The 23,040-nt window shown below is 35.6% G+C and overlaps 1 protein-coding gene and 1 pseudogene across 4 annotated transcripts in view; both read left to right on the top strand.

Moving 5' to 3' along the window:
- Positions 1-23,040, top strand: part of INPP4B (inositol polyphosphate-4-phosphatase type II B) — a 934,219-nt gene that overhangs the window by 156,216 nt on the left and 754,963 nt on the right. For 2 of the 4 annotated variants that reach the window (XM_077139955.1, XM_077139941.1), the window contains exon 3: positions 2,005-2,087. The exons of the other annotated variants lie outside the window; for them this stretch is intronic. The gene's annotated coding sequence lies outside the window, so the exon portion shown is untranslated. The remainder of the gene's footprint in view (positions 1-2,004; positions 2,088-23,040) is intronic. 4 annotated transcript variants of the gene reach the window in all.
- Positions 1-23,040, top strand: part of LOC143665999 (guanine nucleotide-binding protein-like 3-like protein) — a 36,629-nt pseudogene that overhangs the window by 5,759 nt on the left and 7,830 nt on the right.

A 23,040-nucleotide genomic window follows, 5' to 3' on the forward strand; every position in this document is an offset into this window, starting at 1 on the left:
AAATATAACATAACCTAGCATATCCTGACTGATCCAGAAGGGATTCTAAGCAGTAGAACCAGGTAGGGAGACTTCCAACTCCACTATTATTGCTGAAAGGATCTAAGCCACTTTATCATGTACGGGAAGGCAGTATAATCAACAATTAAGGGCTCCCAGGTCCTCTCATTTTAGAGTAAGCCATTATTTCCCAATCTATAAAATGGAAGTGATCATCTTAGCACATACCTCCTGAAGTTGTTGTGATGACTAAATTAGATAATGCACTTAAAAGTGTGTCACACAGCATCTGGCATAAGGTTGACATGAGGTGAGCTTTTGTTTTTATTGCTTTTCATTATTATATTTGTAAGAAATCTTGAATACTTCTCGTCTTACTTCCCCAAACCACTTTTGCAATATCTCTGGCAGGTAGTTGTCCTGCTTTTGTTTAAAAGTGACAAGGACCTCACTACCTTCTGAGGCAGCTAGCAAGTCTTCCATATGTGGAAACAAAAAGACCATCTTGCCATAGTTTCTACCTTTTGGTTCTCATTCTGGCCTTGAAGAACTCACAGAGAAGTATCTCATCTTCTTCCCTAGAATGGTGCCAGTAGCTTTAGCTGTTCTTCACAGGATGTGACTCTCTGATGCCCTCACTTCTTCAGACTCACTTAGGTGTCTTGGCGGCCAGCCATGAACATGGGACTGCTGCATCAGTGACACCAGTGCACCTGAGTCAGGTGACATTGAATGAGTGCCCACTACCTGCAAGGCTGTGTCTTTTCCACAATTCTAGGAGGACATTTTTGCTTTGACTCTTTCTTTTTATTTGAGAAACTGAGAAAAGTAAAAATGGATCATGCTATCTGTTCCTTAATAAGATTGTTGAATACATAGGCAAATATTCTTATATTTATTTGTGACTGGAAATTCAATTCACAGTGTAAACAGTAAAATGAAAGCTATGTTAAATATCTACCTTGTTGATGGCAAAATGTAAAAGAAAATATACTAATAGCATAGTGTATTAATTAATGAATCAGATAACCAATAATATGATATAGGAAATATATATATTTTTATAAAGCTTATGAGTAACTCTTTGGATTTTTCTAGGAAACAGAGAAAGAGGATTGTCCTCTGAAAATGGTATAGGCACTGGTGGTGTCATTTTAATTAAGGCAGTGGATATTTTAACATAATATGTGAGAATAGAAAACTGACTAAAATCTATATCTAACTGTTCCATGGGAAAGCAGCATATAAATCAAATAAATAAATACACTAAAGAGAATTTGGACTCAAGAGAATATAATAAATGTGATATCTTCACTGAATATTTTTATAATGCTATTACTAAAAATGAACTAAAAATAAAAAAGCAATTGAACAGGTTCTTCAGAGGCATACAATTCCTAAGAAAAATAACTGACCAGACAGAGTGAGCCTGAATTATTGTGAAGATAATTCACACAGTTTGCTAATAAAATGCAGGAGACAGATTAAATTATTAACCGACTATAACCAATTCAAAATTGTAGTAGAAACCATGAGATAGAATCCTCTTAAAATCCATCCAGTACAGAAGACCAACTTCATCACACAAACAAAAATTAAAATTAGTATAAAAGGGCTTGACTTGGCTAAATAAATTATTTCCTTAAACTTCCAGAGTCAACTTTTCTACATCAAAATATAAAACAAAGAAAAGCAAACCAACCAACCACAGGCAAAGAAAGGAGCAAAAGGAGAAAGTGTTACATTTGAATCAAATATGCTAATTTTCCCTCCCAACACTGTCAAAGCCTGGATGGAAATGAGCTTGTCAACTGAAATAGGAAACCTGCTTTATTTGCATACAATATCTTTGTAATTTTAGGAACTTTCTCAGAACCAATTAAATGCAAGTGACCTGAAAGTGTGGTATGATTTATTCCAATTTAATCTAAATTAATCCATTTAAATTTCAGATTTTAAATCAACAACCTAACCTGGAGGCATATTATTTTCTGTTATGTTTAGAAGCAGAGCCTGAGATGGGAATTCAGCTGCCTGTGACCTATTGAGCAGAAGTGGCAGGGAGGACATGAAGCAGATTAGGCAAGGTAATGGGTCTAAGCAAGGACGTGGTTACAGGTAAATTTTAGCCTTGGCTTGATTCACTGTGGAGTCGAGGGAAAGAACTAGGGAGGCATTAACTACCCTGCAAGAGTTGTCACCCAAGATTTTCCATCAGTCCTTGGCTGTGGGTGTGTGTGTAGTTAACGGAGGAGCTGGACAGGGAGGGCACTGACACAGCTTTTACCACATATACATTTGGATGTTAATTTTACCAACTTCTAAAATCCCCTGTACCTATAGTTAGAGGGAAGAGGACAGAAGGTAAAATTTGCAGGCTAAAAATTATCCTGGTGTTTCACCCAGATTGATAGAGAGCTGTAGATAAGGATGGAAGTAGATAAAAACCTTCATTTAGAATTATGGAAAATGAATTCCCTAAGGACTCATTTTAGATGATTTGGTTGCTGTTTTGAGACCTCGCACTTTGTTTGCTCTATTTCTTTCCCCTGTTGTTAGGCAAGTAACTCAAATGTTAACCAGACCCAGTGCTATGTTGTCCATGCTGTAGAAGCCTTTGCATGTTAATTTGAAAGAAATGGCTCCAACATCTTGGCACATTTCCTGAAGCCATGTGATAAAGATAGAATAAGAACTAGGAAAACGTGGGAGCAGTCCTTTAGCCTCCTGGGTCCTGGGTGAAGTTCTTTATTCAGCCTGTTAAAGCTGTTGGTTACTTTCATCGCCTGTACTACCTCTTCTTGACCTTTCTCCTGCCTCAAAGCCTTGGAGTGTAGGAAGGCTGGGCATATGCGTGTCCGGGTCACTTTTCCTTGGGGAATAAACACCACTGGCTAATCAGAACACATCGCTCAGAACTGAGAGCCATTCACTCCTCAACAACGATCCATCACCAGTCTGTGAGAGCCAGGTGCTCTTCTGGGTGCTGGCTACATGGCGGTAAACCAAATTGGCCAAGTCCCTGTCTTCATGGTATTTAATGCTAGTGGGCCAGAAACTCATAAACAAATGCATGGTCTATCAGTTGGGGATACACACTGTGGTTAAAAATAGCGGAATTAGAAAATGTCAGGTGGTTTCAAGATTGCTGCTTTATATAGACTAGTAATGGGGCGGGGGGTTCTTCGATACAGACACAATTGAGCAGTGACCTGAAAGAAGTATGGAAAAGAGACACAGGGGTGTGTGTAGAGAAAGCGTGCTCCCAGAAGCCGGCACCGCGTGTGCAAGTGCACAGAGGCAGTGAGCTGAGAGTGTCATGTGGCTGCAGCGATGAGGTGCAGTGAGGCTGGCCCAGGAGCTCCCCTAGCCAGAAATTCTTTTTAGTTCTAATGTTACATTTATTTTTATTTTTAAAATAGTCAATGCAGTATTCACCATGAAAACTTTTGAGGTATACAATTACATTTTTTCAAATGATTTTTACAGAAATTGTAATTTAGATGCGAATTGAAATGTGTACACACATATGTATACATGTATGTGTTTATATATATATATATATATGATACATAGATATCCTTTTTAAAATTACTTTTTTTTTTTTTACTTTTTCTTTTCTTGTAGAAAAACCTGGACCTGGAGTCACCTATAATAAGAAAAAACCACTGAAATTTTACTTTGGTTAAAAAAAAAATGCTGGTAATAGAATCAAAAGCTGGCCTAATGCTGTTTCTGGGAAAGTTATAAGCATTTCTCAGTGAAGGAATGATGATGGTCCTTGAAATTTGGTTGCTATCACAGAGGAAATGAAAAGTTTACAAGGGTGGGAATTAGAGTAGACTCTGTATAGTAGGTGCTGCATATTTCAAAGTCCTTCTTTCACACTTTTCCATATAATGCAAGGAAGAGCTGGCTTCTTATCTCCTTTTCATTGCTTAGCATGATTGGAGTTCCATTTCTTTACTATTTTGACTTCATTTTTCTCTATCCTGTTGCTTTCTTCTTATTTAAGTTCCCTCCACTTCCCTCTCTCACCATCTCTAGCCTCCTTTCTGGAAAGCTGGCTGTTTATTTTTCTAATTCTAATGAAAGGAAGCAAAAAAAAATACCCAGACAAGTTTATCTGAGAAGTCCCAATTTCCTGGTGCTTTCTGTTATTTTGGTTTCCTTTTTATGCCAATAAATAGCAGTCATAAAGTAGTCCAAATCCAGAATATAAAGTGGTACAAATACGATGATGAAAGTGTGCCAATATTATTTAGTTATTTAGAACAGATTTAGTTCGGTTTGAAAGCTGCTTTCTGGGTGGTGTGCTGCAAGGGAGTTTTAATCCCCAGCCCTGGCATTTATGTGGATCCGCATGTAAGCATTTAATCAGTTCGTCACCACTCTTTACTAAGGGTCTGTTGTGGCCAGAGGCCTGTCACTTCCCTGGACATGCTCCTTTTAATGGAGCTGAGGTGAATGTATGAAAAGTGTGAAAGGGCTGTGGAAAGCCTGAAGCAGCTGCTTGTTAAAAGATTAAAGCACTTCATGGGCGGTTTGCCTTTGAAAAGACTGAATAATTGAGGGGAAAGTGAAGGGAATAAAGAGGCTTGTAATAGGCAGGGCTCACTTGTATATTGGAAGCCCATCAGGTCCTTGACTGATAATTTCATTTCACACGTCTTTAGTTTTATGTTGCTTTGTAGCCATGGCTGGAAACCTTGCTAAAAAACTTTTGTCTTATAGTCGGAATGATCAGCCACCTTGTTGAATGAATGAGTGCTGTGCAAGGTAGAGGAAGAAACCCATAAACAACCGAGAAACAAATGAAATCCCATTTCCTCCCCGATTTCCATCTTGATTGCTGTGTGCACTACAATTTTTCACCTACAAATTACCATCATGTTGATGAGGAAGATTTAATAGTATTTCAACATTTTCAAAGGCTGGATTGGAGTTGAATCTCATTCTTACAGAAATTCTTATCTGTGTATATGTCTCCCTCTCCTCCATAAGCAGGGACTATACCTTGTTGGTTTCTGCATATTTAGAGTAGCATGTGGAACACAGAAGGTTCTCAATAAATGGTTATTAAATAAAATGGCAACTTTTCCTTGAACATTAAAATGCACTGTAAAGAAAAAAATAGCTAGAGTTTCAAACGGCACCAGTGAACGTTTCTGTAAGGGTATTTCAGCAATTGTCCTTTATTATTGTGTGTACACATACACAAACGTGTGATCTGTGTTTAAATATTTATTTATAAATAATTTTCTAAAGACTAAGGTCCTATAGAACGTGGTTACTATTTATCTTTTCAAGATGGGGAATGGTTTAAGCCTGTTGCTTGGGGGAAATGACTAAGTAGCTCCCTCTGCCTTCTCCCACTCATTCTTAGCTTTTCTTGTAACAGCATTATTCCACATAAGTGTGTGGAAAGTATGAAAAAATACGCAAACATCTTCAACGAGCATAGTCACGGTATTCTTGATGAAATAATTTCTTATGAGATGGAAAGTAGCAACTTTGTGTTTAATCTGCTTTAATCTATTCTGAAAAACAAATGTCTTTATCTGAAGGTTTCAATACTAAGAATGGCAAACAGTGAAATTTTGCTTCAATAAGATATCTAGCCTCGATCAGGCTACAAAAGCTGAGGAACTTCCCAGAAAGGGCCTATGCAGAAACAGAAATAGAAGACAGACATTTCCTTTCTATCCTGGAGGGGTCATAATCACTTTTCTGACATCAAATTGTTGCCTTAGAAACACTGGTGGTGACACAAATTTAGCATTATGACTTCATGATAGAAAGTAGGCTTTAACTTTCTTTTACTTGACACAACAGGTGGTCAAGATCTACTAAGAAGGGGAAAAAAAAGCATCTCGATTCAGTACAAAGCCAGCAATTTACAAAAGTGGTGAAAAAATTAGCAACTACCTAAGAGAGAAAAATGGGATTTCTGCAGTATAGGTTTTCTTCTACCCTTCAAAGCTGGACATTTCAATTTTTGCAGTATGTCTCTGAATAATACACTCGATTTGAAAAAAAGAAAAATAGAGAGAATAAAGCTAATATATGTAAAAATATATATGGAATTAAGCTAACGTCTTGTCAAGATTACTCTGTCTTCATGAAATTAAAAATCTAACGACTGGAACTCTGCAGAAAGACAATTTTGTGGGGACACCTGATTTGGTTTCCTTATCACAGTTTACATTTAGTAGAATGGGCAGCATGAAAGGTATTTTGTTAAACTGAAGCATGAGTGGAACAATAGATTTTTATTTCTGTTTTTAAAAATAAACTTAATTTTAGAACAGTTACAAACTTACAGAAAAATTGCAAAGATTGTACAGAGCTCCCATGTATCCCACACCCAGTTTTCTATATTATTAACACCCTACATTAATATGGTAATCTGTTAAAATTAATAGTTAATACTGATGCATTGTCATTGACTGAAGTCCATAGTTTATGAAAATTCCCTTAATTCTTAGCTAATGCCCTTTTTCTGCTCCAGGACCCCATCCAGGAAACCACATTACATTTAATCATCATATTTTCAGGCTCTTGTTTGTAACAGTATCTCGGGCTCTTCAGTTTTGATGATCCTGACAGTTTTGAGGTGCAGTGGTCAGGTGTATTGTAGAAGGTTTCTCAGTTGGGATTTGACTAGTGCTTTTGGAATGATTAGACTGGAAACACATTATATCAGGGGTACGTTCTATCAACATGACTTATCAATGTTGATGTTGATCTTGATCACCTGGCTGGATAGGGTTTGCCAGGTTTTTCCACAGTTATTTTTTCCTTCCCCTTTCCATACTATACTCTTTGGAAGAAAGTCACTATGGACAAGCCTAAGCTTAAGGAGTTGGGAGTTTTGCCCCACCTCCTTGAGGATGGAATATCTACACGTGTTATTTGGAATTCTTCTGCATGGAAGATTTCTTTCCTTTCTCCATTTATTGATTTATTCAATCATTTATATCTTTATTTTGGTGGTGGTGGGGGGGGTTGTTGCATGGACTGGGAATCAAACCCAGGTCTCCCGCATGGAAGGTGAGCATTCTACCACTGAACCACCCGTGCACCCTCAATTATTTATGTCTTTATAGACTCATATATATTTATTTTACCCTTTGAGTTATAATCCAATGCTACTTAATTTTGTTGTTCAAATTATTCCAGCTTTGGCCATTGGGAGATTTTTCAGTTGGGTCCTGTGTCCTGTGTATAGTTTATATATTGGCCAAATTTTAATAGCCATGTTGCCTTTTTATCTTTCTATACATTGACTATCAAACAGTTTTGAGGAAGAGGACAGATTATTTGTCTATGATAATAGTAGGTAGCTCAATCAGATGGTAATCACTCTTTTCTCTGTTTGGTTTCACTTTTATCTTAATGTTTTGTTAATTTGTACTCTCTTAAGAAAAGTATACTTATGTACATAACTCACATTAATACATATTTGCTAATTATATCATACCTTAAATAGTTTTTCTTTTTAATGTCAGGGTGTTAGAGAAAAGCTGGGGATGGAAGTAATGAAACACCTCCAACCCCCTCCCCCCACCACCATTACCCTCCAGCCTTCCACTGACACTTGGCTTTCTCTTGAAAATGCTGTACTTCAAACACAATATTTTCCATAGAGAAGGAAGATAGATGATCCTTTTCTATCCTCTGGCCTGCTTTCTTACTCTTCTTCCATTTTTGCCTTTTGTGCAATGAAAGAGAAACACCCCATGGTTGGGAAAATTACGTCCCATTCTCCAGCCATTGAAGAGTCCCAGCACTCCCTCTGCCTGTTCCTGAAAGCACTTCCAGTCCGTTCGTACTAGGGGGAAAGTTGTGACTTTGTCTATGGCTTTTTCTGCTCTTGGGGCACCACTAAATTGGGAGTAGTCTGATGACTTGTAGCATACTGTATTTATGTTTGATTTAGAGAAAATGGTATCATGATTTTTAAAAGTGGTTACTACTATGCTTTGTTACTAGGATTTCAGTTCGGAATATACATGCTGTCCAAAGACACAAAATGCAGTATAGTGAAAGGAAGTCAGAGATAAGGGGTGAAAGTCTTCAGTTACTTTTATTATTTTGTGGTATTATGGAATACCAGTATATTATAATTCATTGGTTTAGTATTCATTTATCTTGTTGGCGACACCATGATATTTTTTAAAAAATAAGACTTTTTTATTAGCTTTGATCCATAATCTCTCGTCACTAGAAAGCTCTGTCAACTTCTTTTATGTGGATTGCATTTTTCTTTATCTTTTTATTGTCCATGGCAAGGCATAGAGCAAAGCTCAACTAAATAACACAAACCACCATTACCTCACTTGGTAACACATGGGTGAAGGAAAAACATGAAAAAATTGATGTTAGAAAAACAGTGTACTATATATATTTGGCGCATTAACCCAGCCAACTCCTATACATAAAGTCTGTGTCATTCATCCAGAGATTTAATGAAATAATTTTCACTCCATGTGGTGATTTGTCTGGAGAGGTTTTTACTAAAAGATCCACTGGCATTTCTTTGTTTATCTTTAATCAAAAGAATGGTGAGGAATGACAGAGCAGGGTGCTATGAGAATATCCAGAATAAGATATTAGTTTACCTTCTGAAATGATGTAATGCTTTTGGAAAGGTTATAAGGTTGCAAGATACTGTCATTTTTACTTATTATTGGCTTGGGATATGAACTGAGTATGAATCTTCTTCCTGGATTTTGGAGGCATGTCATAGCATGGAGTGGAAGCAACTCCCTCCTGCAGTGAGTCTGATTTTGAATTTCACTCCCAACCCTTTAGGAGTTAGATCATAGACACACGAGGAGAAACTGAGGCAGGGCACATGGCATGTAGCACCTTGGTGTACCTTATGTTATGGATGTAAATTTGTTGCTGATCATACATAGTTAAACCTTTTAATTTTTGGCATCTGAAGGATAGATGAAAATTCCCCATCTGTGACTGGTGAGCTGTTCCAGAATTGCATTTTTCTAATAATTATAAAGGATTGTCAGGCTTTTGCATATACAGTCTGTCAAATCCACATAGCTGAAGATGGTACAAATAGTCTATGAAATATGGAAGTCTTTATTGCTTTAAAATATTTCACTAGAATCAAGCATTCGGATGTCTTTTTTAAAACCTTATTTTAAGAAAGCTTAAGTAAGATATGGAGAAGGTTACATACTTGTTTCTAGTTTTTCCTCCATGATAGCCTTGTTATTTAATCCTTTAAGCATTCATGTCGTTTCCCTCTGTAAAGTAAGCAGCGTGTGCTCATACCCATTAGCACACATTAGGCAAGGAAACCAACGTTTGACCGGATAGAATTGAAGAGAATTTTGTGGAATTCATAAAACATCTCTGCTTATTAAAAACCTGTAACACTATCTTCTAGCTTTTAAGGGGGGAAAGGCAAAACAAAAACCAAGTTTGAAGTGCTGTCATGGTAAAGAGAGTAGAAGAGTGCAGAATACTTTCACTTGAGAACCATAATTAGGAGGAAAACACCCTGTCCTGATGGTGCGGAAAGGCACAGTCTTGAGATCAAAAAGCCCTTAACCCATCGTCGAGGCTGTAATGTGCCCCGGGTGTGGGCATGTGCATGCTGTTTAAGTATATTGGTTCTTCAAGAGCTTGCTGTCACAGCCAACACCTGTTTTTAACTTTTATTTTGCTTTTTTATTGAGAAGCAGCTATCTCTCATTAGAATTTAGGCTGCCTGATAGCAGGCAACCGCGTAATTGTTCATCCCCATACAATTTCCATGATGCCTTACGCTTAGTAGGTCTCAATAAATTTTTGTGAAATCGAATTACTGATTTTGGATTTTAGGGAAAATTTAGGAAATTAGAATTGATATTTTGAGTATTTATTTATTCAGTTATTTAATTATTCATTAGATAATATTTTGATACCTGCCATTGGTCAGCCTCATCCTTTTCTCTGGGGATATATTGGTAAGTAAATGTAGATATAGGCCCTCATGCTGGTGAAATGGAGAATCATGAGAGTACAAATGAAAAAGTAATATTTAAGATCTTAAAAATCAGCTGATCAGAAGAATTAATGTTTAAATCAATGTCCATACAAAAGATTTAAAGTAATCCTCTTATTGTCTTACTAAATTTAGTTATGGTATCACATGACTGTTTATCAAGTGATATAAGTTGTAATACAAATTTTTTATCAAATCATTTCAATAATTTCCAAATCGTTGGTTGAGTTTTAGATCATGTCAGCGTTATTTTATTTGAGGGGTTTGTCGCTAGCTCTGACATGCCTTTCTGAATCATTACATCAGACTGTTTCAGTGGCTTTATTAAATGGCCTCCTAATCCACACTTCTTGCAGTTGTATGACACTTTTGCATGAGGCAAGGTACACACCTGGGTGACCCGCTTCCCGGATGACCTGGGACGTGGCCGGCAAAGCTGCCACCAGTACTGCCTGGCCAGCCACGCACACCCTGCCCTGCATGTGCTGTGCTATTCTGAGGCAGTGGCAGCTGCTGCCCCTGCCTCTGTTGCCATGGTCACCCCACGGTGTGCTCGGCAGATGTTTGGGTGGGGGCAGGGGCCACATCTTCACCAACACTGCACCCAGCCCTGTTCCCAGCGCCCTCTGCTGTTGCTCCTCAGTAATACCATTAGGTGACTTATAAGGCAATGAATATAGAATTCATAAATTCGTTCATTTGCATCAGTTAGTTTTAACAACTGGTACAGAAAAATGTCACCCTTGCATGCAGGTACTTAAGTGATATTTTTAATTTTTTAATTGCTAGTAAGAAAGGCTTCTTCTGTCTGGACGTATAATTAGTCAAATCACGAAGAAACCCTTTCAAACAAATGTATCTTTCATGATTTGTGTGCAAGAATTTTCTTTGGGTCTAGGGGGACTGGAGGTCAGATATAAGTCTAAGGTACATGTAATGCCAACAAGATTTTGTCTTGGAAAATCACTTCAGTGACTTTAGGATCACAGTGTGTGCTTAATAATAGCCATTGCCTAATAATATGTCGTTACCATAGTGTGTGTAAAACTTAGAGTTAGTCAAGTATATTTCCAGATGACAATAAAAAATGACTAGGAGAGTGCTTTGTGCTCCATAAGTACTCAAGAAATGTTAGTTTAGTCAATTTTACGAAGTCACTGGTACAGTACTAACAATGCAGTTATATATGTTAACTGTGTCCCCATTAGCTGAGATGCTAATCTCAGTAGATTACTATCTATATTTATGGCAGCAAAATATTCATATTCTGAATCAATGAATAAATGATGTTGATGCAACACAGCGTAGCTTAGGGTTATGTGTAAAAGAAGCTAATACCATGAGAATAAAAGCACATTCTAAATATTCTGTCCATATGCATAGTTTAAAAATGATATATATCTATAATTTCAAAATCGAATGATAAATGGCAGCATTGTTAATAAATGTTTTGGTGATAAATTCTTATTAAGACCAAGGTCACGTTGTATGCTGTAGATCCTTTTTAAAATAAAAAAAATTAGGAAACCAAACCTTTTCCAGAGTCAAAGACTACAGGGCTACTGGTTTTAAGGATGCTATTAGGAGAGAATATGGATTACTTGGTGCAGACTTTGTCACTTTGAAATAAATCCTAGTATATATTTTAGAATGTCCATATGTTTTTCTTCATATTTGAGTTCATGCTTCTTCACATAAAGAGAAAATAGTAGTAGTTTATAAATGGACATTCAGTCTGTGAATCCATCCTCAGTAATCTATTTTAAAACCAAATGCGTAGTGCTTAGTACTTATTACTGCAGATCTACCAGGAAATGGTTTAGGAACGAAATGTATCAAAAGACTGTCCTGAACATAACATCAAAGGTGTTAGAGACTAAAGAAGTTGGAGTGCTTCTTAGTGCAGCCACATTTTTAGAAGAACTTTACTTTTTCAGGGAGTAAATTGAACATTAATAATTAGGTATGAAGAGCATATCCAAAGTCCAGATTAAAACGTGGCACTGATTTTTTTGTCTATTAAATAGCTTTTTTATATATTACATAAATGGAAATGAAATGTGAAGGAATATGTTGATGACCTTGGATCTTAGCTTTAAAGTTTTACATCTTTTTTATTTTTTGCATGGGCAGGCTCGGGAAAGGAACCCGGGTTGCGGGCATGGCAGGTGAGAGTACTGCCTGCCGAGCCACCACTGCGCCACCCTAAAGTTTTACATCTTTTTTAAAATGAAAAAAATGTTGACTATTTTCTTTTTTATGCTTTTTTTAACATTAAAATTCATTCCATATACACTGGGTTGCAGAACCCCATTCATTGATAAAAATCTATTCACTGATAAGACTAAACTTTCCTCCTTTAGCTCTAGGGTTTTTAACCAGAGACTATTGGTAAAATCGCTGCATAAAAACAAATGTTTCTGAAAATAAATTTTTTAAAGGTTTGCATTCTCCTCATTTGCTGATCTGAATTGTCAATTCTATATTTTGAATACTTTGTTCTAATATTAGCAAGTTCATGAATATTTAGGATGACAAGATTCAATTTTTAGACCATATCATCTCATATTAAATGATATAGATGATTTTTACTCTAAAGTTTTGGGCTTTTAAAAATCTTCACTATTTTAGGTAGGAGGTTATATGGGTAAATAGTGAGGCAACATTGAAAAGTAAAGCATTCTGAAAAAAGAATTTCTAATATGGTAATATCTCTTGTTGTTACCTGTCTATGAATGAGTCGAATAAATATAATTGAATAATAGGAATCTATGTTTGTATTGTCAAAGGCTATTCCAAAGCAAATAATCTCTCTGAGTTACATTCTCCTATCTCCAGGATAATGACCCCAAGTATACTCAGTTATATTCTTATTAATGATTTCAGTGTGTCATTCATCTAGCATAGTTTTATTGCACTAAAAATAGATGGGTAGAGTTGGAGTACAGTTGGAATTAAACTCTCTCTCTAATTAAAAGTTGTGTATTGTTTTCCACCTGACTGCATGATTCTTTGAGTCTTTATATCAAGTATCATAAATCCCCTGAGAGACTTTCTCTGTCATTTTTTAATGTATCTTTACCTAACTTTCAATGTGAGACGTCTTATGAATGTCTGCATTTTTTCTTTACATTTACAAACCTTCAAGCAAGAGCCCCATGAAGTCTCACCTGTTGTGAATCCTATATGTTGATTTTTTTCAAGATTTGCTACTTTGAAAAATAAAACCAGGAAAAAAAAAATGTTTCCTTGAAGGAAGTATCCAGTTGGTATGTGGATAGCTTGTTTTTTTTCATAAAGGTGACCAGTGGGATTCCTTTATTGGTGAAACTGCAAGGCTCCGGTAAACTCTTTTATTTTAGGTGTTACTGGGAAATGATGGAAGTTGACAGTTTAGTTATTTATAACAAAGTTGAAAAATCAAAACACTACCTCTGATACCTTTAGAACATGTACACAGTCAAATGAATTTTTGAATGACATATAAGACAAACCTTGTTTTTTTATTAAAGTATAAATGTTAGTATATTTTGTCAAAATGTTGTTCCAAAATGCTAGTGTAGTCCAAGGTAGATGGTATCCTATGCTATTTTATTCTTAGAGCTATGGTGTTGCCAAGAAAAATTAAGTGGCATTGAATGTTACTGTGGCCAATTTTTTGTGCTTCCTGTTGAGTACAATACAAAGCCAAACACTAAGGGGCATCATGCTGATCACATCTCAGTGGACAATTGTATTTTTTTGTCTTACCCCTTCCAATGCATCTTCCACACTGTTACCAAGTGAACACAAAAATCCTATTATTTGTTCTCCCTGTTGAAAGCTTTTCTGGCTACATATCTCCCAAAAAGAACGTCTAAATTCTTTATCATAGGCTGTCAGTCTTTGAAAATTTCATCATTGCTCATGTCCCTAAATTTCCCCTCTTCTTCTGAATACACACTTTTCATTTTAGTAACACAAAATTGCTTCAAATTCATCTTCATGCTACTTTGCACATTTTTCTGTTTGTAATTTCTTCCTTCTGCAACATTCCTCTTTCTGCTCCCATTGTCTGCCTTCAAAAATTCCCAAAATTTTTGGGAAGTTTATGTCTTTTTTTCCCTCATCACATGTTTCATGTCTGCCTTACAATATTTGCTGACATTGAAGTTATCAAACTTTCTGGAATTCAAGTTTCTGTGAGGGGAAAATGACATCCTACTACAGTTTCAATTGAATGTTTCATATAAATGAAGTGAATTATGTTTTAATACATGTAAGGGCCATTTTTTATTTCTTTTTCTGAATTATCCATTGACTATTTTTTTTCAATTGACTGATATTTTTCTTGCTGATTTCTAGGACATCTTTATCTATTGAGGAGATTATCACTTTAATATAAACATTACTCTTTTTTTAGTTTGTCATCTCTTTTTTGATTTTGTTTATGTAGTTTTGTCTCTTATGGTGTTTGCCTGTTTTTTTTAAATTTGCTTTGTAATGCAATTAAAAAAATTCATGTAGTAAACTTTATTGATTTTTCTTCTATGTGATCTAAATGTTGGGTCATTATATTGGCTTTCTATGGTGTGTAACAAATCACCCCACAAATTTAGCAGTCAAGAAAGCGTACATTTAGTAGTCACAGTTTCTGTGGGTTAGGAGTCCAGGGGCTATGCAACGGGGCTCTTTTTTCAAGCTCCCACAGAGCTTCAATCAGTGTGTCGTTTGGAGTGTACTTTTATCTGGGGACTCAGCTGTGGAGAATCCCCTTCTAAGCTCACTCAGGTTGTTGGCAGAATTCATTTCTTTGCATTGTTAGGACTCATGGCAGCTTAGCAAACTGGGCCCTATATTTTTATGTAGTCACATACACATTATCACGTACATCTCATCACTTTTGCCACAGTCCATTGGTTAGAAGCACGTTTTAGGTCCCACTCACACTCACACTTAGGGCGAGGGTATTAAACAAAGACGGGTACACCAGGAGGCAAGGAGGATGGTGGCCACCTTACGGACTGTCTGCCACTCATCTTAATCAGAAGACGGGCCTCTCCATGAGGTTATAAAGACGTTTGCCATGCTTTCTTCAAATATTGCTAGGCTTTATTTACATTTAAATAGTTTTGGTCCATTATCTTGTTATACTGTGTGATGCATGAATTTAATTTAGTGTTTTCTGTAATGAATACTCAGTTTTTCCAAAACTATTCATTAAAAAGCCCAACTTTGCCCAACTTGTTTAAGATGCCAGCTTTATCACACATAAAATCATTTAAATACCTAGAACTATTTCTGGGTGTGGTGACAGAATAATGGCCTCCTAAAGAGATCCATGTCATAATTCCCCAGAACCTGAGAATATGCTATATAGCATGACAAAGGAGAACTAAGGTAGCAGAAGGAACTAAAAATGCTAGTCAGCCAACAGTAAAATAGGAAGATGATGCTCAATCTGGGTGGACCATTGTAATCACCAGTGTCCTTAAAAGTGAAAGCAAGAGGCTGAAGAATCAGTGTCAGAGTGATGCAATTTGAGAAAGAATCCACTGACCATTTTCACGTTTACATGTGGAAGAGGGCATGGGTCAAGGATGGAAAGCAGCTTCTAGGAGCTGGAAAAAAGACAAGATGAAGGATTCTCCCCTGGAATCTCTAGAAAGGAGGGCAGCCTAGTAGACACCTTGATTTCAGTGCATTGAGACCAGTGATTTTAGCCCAGTGTGACTTCTGACCTCTGGACCTATAAGACAATGCGCTTGCATTGTTTTAAACCACCAAATTTGTCACAGCATCGACAGGAAATTAATCCACTGGGCTTTCTACTTTGCTCCATTTGTTATATTGATTTATGTGGTAATAGCACAATGTTATTAGCATTGAGGTTTCATATGTTTTAAATTCTGGATGGTATCATTGTCTCCCACTGTTCTTAATTTTTAAGAGATTTCCTCTTATACTTATTTCTTTTTTTCCATAATACCTTTGAAAGTAACTTGTTTAGTTCCAGGAAAACAAAATAACCTGTTGGCATGGTTATTGATATTGTATTAAATTAATTATAATTAATTATTAAAAACTTTAGGGAGAATTGACATTTTTCTGTGATTCTTTCGATTGTCACTTCTACTGCATTTAGGTTTTCCTAATAAAGTTTTGCACATTTATTAAGCAAAAATCCCTACATATTTTTCTCTTGTTTTGTTGTTGGTGGTGCTGGACATTCTATTTCATTATCTCTTTTAACTGGGTATTGTTTGCATATATAAAAGTTATTGATTTCTATTTGGTAATTTTATATTCTGCTGCCTCAGTAAAACTCATGTCTATCATGGTGGAATTTTTCATTAGATTCTCTTACTCTAGTTATATAATCCTCTTGTCTACAAATAGTTACAAATTCTTCCTTCCAATTTTTAATAAATATAATTTTTTCTTTGGCTATTAGCATCAGCTAATCTAACCCATAGAACACTAAGTATTGGTGATTGTAACGGTCATCCTTTACCTGACTGGAATGGGAATGCTTTTAGCATCTCCCCACTAAGAAGGTTTTTGGCATAAACCCTGCTAAGGATTTAGCCATCTGTTTCTATTTAGTTTTCTGTTTAGCAAGAATGAATACTATTCGTCTAATAGTTTCTCGGTATCTGTAGAGATGGCCATGCATTTACTCTTCAGGTATATGAATATGATCATTCAGTCATTTATTTTTTTTAATTGATTGATTGAATGCTGACTATGGGCCAGGTGCTCAGCTAGAACATGGAATACAACAGTGAGCAAAACAGAACCCTGTTTTCCCAGGGCTTTGTGTTAGGGCAGAAGGAGAGACAATAAATGGAAATCATGAGACATAGGTATATTGCTTCAATTCTAGAATTTGATAGAAAAAAGAAAGAATGGAGCAGGGTGAGGGGATCATAAGTACCAAAGGCTGGGATAGGATAGTTGTAACTTTAAATAGGGTGCTCGGGATAAGCTGCCTTATGAGGGTGACATTTAAACAAAACATTGAAAGAGGTGAGGGATTTAACCTTGCAGCTATTTGGAGGAAGTATTCTAAACAGAGGGCATAGCACTCCACAGGCCACTGGCAGGAATGTTACTGAACAGTGCGAGTAGCAGCTGAATTGGCTGGGGCCAAATGAGCAGAGGAGACAGGCCACAGAGACAACGGTTATCAGCTTCTTAGGCTCTTTAGGTCAGTGTGAGAATACTTACTTGGTCTTTACTCTGACATGGGAAGCCTTTGGAGTGTTAAAAGCAGAGAAGTAATGTTATCTGGCAAATTTTTAAATGATTACTTTATTATAAATAGTAGTAGTACATTATATAGTTTTGAACTATCTCAGAATAAATCATGTTTGGTCATGATGTACTACTTTTTCTTTTAAGGAATAAGTGGATTCTGTTAGCTAGTATTTCAGATTTTTATACTGATATTCATAAGTAAGTCTGGTCTGGAGTTTTGCATGTGTGTAAGTGTGTGTGACTTGGCAATCTTTACTGGAGATTAATATCAACATCTTTCTCATTTCAAGAAAAGAATCGAGAGGCTTTCCTGATTTTTCTGTTTTGCAAGCATTTAAAGAGAATTGACATTATTTCTGTGCGTGTGTTTAAGGTTTGGTGGAATTCTCCTGGAAACCAGAGGCACATCCTTCCTATTTCTATTCCTGCAGTAGACTACGGAAAGGAAGTCATTTGAAGAATTTTATGAAGTAAAAAATGTAAAGTAGTAGAAATGGTTGCTTTTTCTCTTTTAAGCAAAATATAAAGAAAAGTCTTTGAAAAGTTTTCTTAATTGACAAGGAAATAAAGACCGAAATGGTATCATTGATCATTTTCAAGAATTATGTCAAATTGAATCATTAAAAAGTACCCGTTGAGCATCAGCTGCCTAATTATTACATATATGCTTGAAATTATATATTACCTGTTAACTAATTGATGACTGTTGCAAAAACCCATTTTAAAACTTTCATGTTTTGTGTAAGGTGCTTTACAGGTGGTTCTTGATATTTTGTATCTTACATCCCACCAATCACTCTCTTCAATTTTATTTTCACCAGGAAGGGGTGGCAGGAGGTGCTAATATTATCTTTTAATTTTTTGTTATTTTTGCAATCAGTATCTGAAAGAGGAGACTGGGATCCCAGGTTACAAGTGAGAGGTTCTCATCTTACATAAGTTGAGCAAATTGACATCTACTTGGTCCACACTTCTAAGATACTTTCAATATCTTTTTAATAGGTGTACTCTTTGAAGAAAAACTTGGTACCTATTGGAATACTTTCACCTTCAACAATCAGAATTCTTGAATCAACTTTGAATAAACAGTAGAGAATTATTTTTCTTGTAGGAGAGTCAGGAGGTAAGTTGTTCCAGAAATGGTTTAGCAACTTCCCAAAGCCAATCTCTAGGAAGGCTTCTTTGTGATTCTCTTGATAGTTCCTCATTCTAACAAGGTGGCTGCCCAAATTTTCAGGCATCATATCTTCTCACCAGTTCTCAAATGTAATAAGAAGGAGATAAGCTTTACTTTGTACATTTTTTTTGTTTTATCAAGAAGAAAATCTTTCTTGGATGTATCTCCTTTGGACTTAATAACTCAAACAGCTACTAAACATTCTCTTGCAAAGAGAAGTGGGATTGAAGTGACTGTCAGGCACTTATGATTCATGTGTTGGTGCTTGACATGTTGCTGCCCCAAATCTGAATGAAGGTAGGCTTCTGTTAATAAGAGAAAAGCTGAAATGTCTTCTGGGTAGGCATTCAAGTGTCTCCTTCAATACCCAGGAGCCAAATCCTAGTGACCTTTACAAGGGAAAATGAACTCAACTGTGATCCTTTCATTTCTGTTGTCTCAGATCCACAATTCAATCCTGGCAATGTTCTCTAGCTCTCCTGCAGAGTCTTCATTAATCTCTATTCTAATGCATTTAGGTCCATTTCTCCAGCTAAGACTCTCTTCTGAGTTTCAGATCCATGTAGTTATCTCAAATTTATCTCAAATACATGGATCTGAATACATGATTACATAATTGCAAAAAGCTCAACAGGTCCAACCCTGAACTTGTTAACTTTCGGTCCATCCTGCTTCTCTCACCTCAGAAAATGGCACCAATAGCTTCCTAACAGCTTAAACCATTACCACTTATATCTAGTCACTGCATTTTGTGATTTTTGCCTCTTAAATATTTCCTGGTTCCATTCACTTATCTTCAACCCAGTTACACTTTCTTAACTCTGACAGTTATCTCCTGCCTAGATAACTGCCACACACTTCTCCTTTCCTCTCTTGACCTTATACCCAACTCTTTCCTTTTTCTCCACCTGGAGTGTTCTGTATGTCACCACCTTAAAATTCTTTAATGCTCTTTTTTTTTTTTTTTTTTTTTTTTTTTTTTAACACTGCTCTTACTACTTTTGTATGAGGCTCTTTAACCTGGCCTTTGTGATCTGTCTCTGGTCAACCACTCCATCTTTATCTCTGGACAATTCCTTTTCCACCACAACCTCCCTCAAAATCATTTTCCAGACATAAGAATCTATTTTCACATCCTCTAAGTTGCTCTACAGCCTCTAGACCTTCACATACCATCTTTGTAACTTACTTCCAATGTGGAATAGTAACTGTTTTGTTTTTATTGCAACATCTTGAGTCATAAGGGCTACCAGGCAGCCCTTTAATCACATAATGAGAACTTAAGAAGTTCTAGGCATATTACCAAAGAGGAAATACTAAAAGGGCACTGAGACATTTAACACACGAATATTTACACACGTCCTTGAGACAGAAGTAAGCATCATGCTATTAACATCTTATGGTGTTTTCAGGGTAATAAGCTAGTCAAAATAATAAGGTTAGTTAGTCCTTTGCCTTTAGAATTTAAAACACTAAGAGATCAATCGAAAGCATTGGGTCTCTTCCCTTACTTTCAGGGAGATCTGCAAATAATTCTCAAGAAAATTCCAATTCTTAACTATCTTATGAAAAGTGATTCTGTAATACTTATGGCGATCTAATTTCCATTTGATTATTAATACACCATTACCTTAACTTGGTGCCATGGAAGAATCATTAGGATCAGAGAGGAAGCATGATTTTGCTAAATCAAACCTTTTACCGGTCTCATAAATAAGCGTTGATACTTTATAGTTGATTCAGAATCTTTACCTGCTCTACTGCTTCCATAAAGATGCATGGGCCATAAAGGGGATGAAACTTGCAGTGTTGCTTGTTTCCTGGTGTAAATTATTACTCACTTTTGTGAGAAAGGAGATTGTTATTTCTAAGGTATCTGCGTATATATTCAACCTAAAAACTGTCATATTTTCCTACTGATGTATAAAACACTTGGAAAGGCTCTTATCTATTTTCTTTTGTTAAATTTATGTAATAACATCTTACATAAGTCAAAGAATCACCCTCCCTTTACTTATAGTGCGTTGCTTTTCCTATTATTGTATCCAGAATGATCTTCCTACTGTCTAAATTAATTGGAATCCTTCTGCGTGCAGTAGTTCCACTTCTGGAATTCTGAACTATGACAATACAGAGTAGACAAATATGTTCATTTTGTGATTATTGATACTTTGAATAATTAAAAATTGGACCAACACTACATATTTAATAGTAGGTCAACCGTCAGTAAGAATTTAATAAATAAAACACCTAAAAGATATTTATGAAGCGATGATATGTAGGGAAAATACTTTTGATATAATGCTTAGTGACAGTCAGGAAACAAACTTGCAGATACATTATCAACTGTTAAAACAGTCTGTGTATATGTAGAACAGAGACAGAGGAGGTATGTGAAAATGTTAAAACTAAATATCTCTGGATTGTGGAATTGAAAAGAGTAACTTTTTCTTCTATTTTTTTTCTATTTTCTGATTTTTCTGCATTTGTTATGTACTATTTTTATAATCCCTCAAAATTCATTTATAAATTATATTTGAACAGTGCTTTTAATAGAATGAAATTATTTTTGTTATATTAATTTTTGAAAGAATTCAAAATATTGTGTTTCAGCCATGTTAAAATGAATATAATTGTCAAAATAGCGACAGTGGTTGCTTCTGCATTATTATTGTTTGTTCTATATATTTTTTCAGAACTGCTCAATTTTTCTGTAATATATATACCTTTTTATATGTATAATTTGAAAATCAAGGGGAATTCAAACACCTATTCAAAATACATTGAGAAAAATGCATTTCAGCAAGTGAGGGGGAGAAAGTAATCTTAAGAAATACATGGGGAAAATAAATTTGAGAGATTTTGTATGAATATTTGTAAGCAGTGTTAGTTGTAAAGCATTTAATAGTGGCTGCATTTGAAAATTCCTTTATAGCTTGTAATGATATTTCCATGGACATTCATTAAAATCTTTGAATCTAATGCTTTTGGGTATTTTTGTTAATTGCATTCATCTTTTTGTATTTTTTTTTTTAGTTACCCAACTGTTAATGTGCAAATGGTTCTTAAAGAAAAGCACCAACCATGATTATAGAAACCTTGTGACTGAAACACGCCCTTTATCCAGTGTTTGGGAAGATAAGACAATAAAGACAAAAAAATCAATAAATTATAGGAGGGATAGGGAGTTTGGGAAGTGTTGGGTGTTTTTAAATTTTTATTTGTTTTGAGAAATGAAAATGTTCTAAAATTGATTGTGGTGATGAATGTACAACCATATGATGATCCTGTGAGCCACTGATTGTATATGAATGATTATGTGGTATGTGAATATATCTCAATAAAATTGCATTAAAAGAAAAAGAAAAATACCAATCAATCTCTGAGTCCCCATCCCATTGCTCAGATACAAACACGTAACACCATTTCTGATTTTGGTTCTTCTAGTAGCTAATGCTTTAACTTTAAGTATTTAAAGTTAAATATTTGTTGATTTATCAATTTTAAACATTATCTCTACTTCTTTCTGTGAAGTATGTTGATTTCTTTTATTTATACTTATTTGTACACTCTCCCTCACACAATCCCCTCCCCTTTTCAATTTTGAATAGCTATATTCTTTAGAGACGTTCTTCCAATGTGTATCTGTATAACTTTTAATAATGAATTTTAATTTCTGCTCCTTGTTTTGTAATTCTTAGACAGGGTTCCCTTATTTATCACTAGGAAAGAGGAAGCTATCAGCACCCCCATTCTTCCCTGAAGTTCTCTAGTCTAACTTCATCTTCTACCTTCTGCTAGCTATAAATTCACTAGTACATCGTCAAGGTAGATGGCATTTACATTCTATTCTGAAACCACAAGCAATTCCTTTATGCTTTAACTCTAAGTAGATTCTATTCTAGAGATGATGAGCTAATATTACTTTTCCTTTTTCATGTTTTCAATTATGTAACCCTCATGTCCCTTGAATCTACCATCAAGGTCAGAGGCATAGATGCATAGTATTGTTTTCTTATGCTTTGGTAAACTATTCAAAATCATACCACATTTTGTTTGCTTTATATATGTAAAAATAGCTTTCCTTTAGAGTTTTCTATTTTTCCTGGTATTTCTCTTTCCCCCTTCCTTTAATAAGTAAAGAATATATACCTTTTCACTTGACTTATTTTTTTCTATTGACTGGATTCTATTTACTCTTTTAACTTTAGGATTTTCTACTGGTGTCTTCCTGTCCTAATTGGAACCAACTGTTGTTTAGTTTTGCTGCATGGGTGTTATTTTAAGATTTCTTTTCACTGTACATTGGCTTCGCTTTGTTGTTGCTCTTATGTCTCATGTGTTTCCCTTTCTAGATTTCCATTCACTCAAGTGACATCTGTAGAAGAGGTGTGTGAGACTAAATTTTCTGAATTCTTGACTATCTAAAAATACACGTATTTTGGCTCACCCTTGAAATAGGTATTCTAGGTTCAAAACTTCAAACTTTGAAGGCATTGGTCTGTTTTGTTTCCTAGAATTTAATGATGGGGATGGCAGAATAAGTGTCACTGCTTTGTTAGGAGTGACTTCAATTTCTCTTTGAAATTGGAAACATTTAGGAAGAATC

This window comes from Tamandua tetradactyla, chromosome 22 (assembly GCF_023851605.1).
Source record: "Tamandua tetradactyla isolate mTamTet1 chromosome 22, mTamTet1.pri, whole genome shotgun sequence".
NCBI lineage: Eukaryota > Metazoa > Chordata > Mammalia > Pilosa > Myrmecophagidae > Tamandua > Tamandua tetradactyla.